This window comes from Carlito syrichta, unplaced genomic scaffold (assembly GCF_000164805.1).
Source record: "Carlito syrichta isolate Samal-C Ts95f unplaced genomic scaffold, Tarsius_syrichta-2.0.1 Scaffold303156, whole genome shotgun sequence".
In the NCBI taxonomy this organism is placed as follows: domain Eukaryota; kingdom Metazoa; phylum Chordata; class Mammalia; order Primates; family Tarsiidae; genus Carlito; species Carlito syrichta.
In genome coordinates this window covers 6,333-8,288 of record NW_007247252.1, presented here as the reverse complement: position 1 = coordinate 8,288, position 1,956 = coordinate 6,333, and the positions used below count along the sequence as shown (strand labels likewise).

General features: G+C 40.2%; 1 pseudogene; it reads left to right on the top strand.

Annotated features, from left to right (window-relative positions):
• The first annotated feature begins 294 nt into the window (after nucleotides 1-294).
• Nucleotides 295-1,245, top strand: LOC103260284 (annotated as a pseudogene).
• Nucleotides 1,246-1,956: the final 711 nt, after the last annotated feature.

Below are 1,956 nucleotides of genomic sequence, written 5' to 3'. Positions count from 1 at the left end.
AGAGAGGCCCGTCTGATGATAATTCTTGTCCTAGTTCTTATAAGGTTTAAGTTTCCTGTCCTTGCATTTCCATGAGATTCTCGTTCATTTCCCAGTTAGATGCTTTTTTAAACAAACTAGCGTGAAGAAGATATATTTACAACCTGGAAAATTCTAATTGCAAACACTTTTCTATTTCTCCCTATCTACCTCCCATATTGTTTAAAAATTTTTTGACTACAAATAACAGAAACACATCTCAAACTAATGTAAAATAATTTTAGGAGACTCCTGAAACCCAAAGATAGCAATGATATGGTTCTTAAAAATAACCCTAGCTCATTGCCTTGCCAGCCACCCCAGAGAACACCATCGCTAAGTTGGGAAAATAGCAGTTTTTCACTTAACGAAGCGTTATCTGGGCCTGGAAACCCAAACCCTCAAGGATGTCCTGGTCAGTTTGGGAACCAGCTTGCTGGGGCAGAGTCTACCCAGGGGCCCATCCTTATCCCGGGGCCTACTCTGCACAGGCTCCTCCTGGGCCCTACCCTGGACAGGCGCCCCTGGCTGCCTACCCTGGCTCAATAACACCGGGAGCTTATCCCGGACCACCCGCACCTGTGACAACCCGGCGGGCCTGGGGATTACCCGCCTCCCGCAAAACCAAGTGCTCCTGGAGCCTACCCTGCTGCTGGCCTCTTTGGTGTTCTTGCTGGGCTACTGACTATACCCTACCAGTTGCCTTGGCCTGCGGGAGCCATGCCTCGCATGCTGATCACCATCCTGGGCAAGGTGAAACCCAACGCAAACCGAATTGCCTTAGATTTCAAGAAGGGGGATGATGTTGCCTTCCACTTTAACCCGCGCTTCAAGGAGGGCAACCAGATAGTCATTGTTTGCAATACCAAGGTGCACGGTGCCAGGGGAAGGGAAGAAAGACACGCGCAATTTCCATTCAAGAGTGGCAAATCATTCAAGATACAAGTTCTGGTGGAGTCTGACCACTTCAAGGTTGCATTCAATTATGCTCACTTGTTGCAGTACAATCATTGAATGAAAAATCAAAACGAAATCAGCAAACTGGGAATTTCTGGTGACAGACCTCACCTGGTGCTTCCCACACTATGATATAATCTGAAAGGGCCAGGTACTTTTCGTAAGATTAAAATGTATTTAAACCTTATACATGTCAAAGCTACATATTAATCATGAATGAAAAATTTTACATTTATTCATCAGTATCCTTCTTGTAAGTCATCCATTTAATAAGTATTCTTATGCTAAGAAAAAAAAAAATAACCCTATTAGGATTTTGTCTTTCTGTTACTATGCTTGTTTTATTTATTTTTTAATATTTTTCTTTTATATTTTCTTTTATTTTATTTAAGATGTGGGGTACCATTCAGGATTAGGTATACAAGTGGTCATTGTACAGGTAAAGTTTGGGCCTCCTTTTGTTTCTTTTCCCCAGTTTAATTTTTTATTTTGTAGAAACAGGCTTTAAAAAAAACAGTAAAAACTTGTGAACATCATGACAAATAATTACCTCTGGGCTTTAAATTACACATTTTTAGCCACAAAAAAGAAACAAAACATGAAAAATATGTTCTATCTGAAGTCTCAAATCTTGGTGCAATGACCAAATGACCTAACTTGCGTGTCCATCTCTATAGGATCAGTGGCATCTATCTTTGACCTAATTTGGGGCAAGAGTTCTTACACACACATGAAAAGGTATGTAACATAACTCGTATTTCTAGGAATACATAATATAGTAGAAAGGTCATTGTGTGCTCATAACACAATGGTGTCATAATAAAGTGATACGCTTATACTTAGTACATCCAGTGAAAGACGTGATGGGAGAGACAGAACTAAGAATTCTTTTTTAACTGGATACCACACTCTTTCTAGAAGTGATATAAAGTCCAAACAAGCCAGATATCTCTTTGCAATTAATATGCGAATTTTTAACTT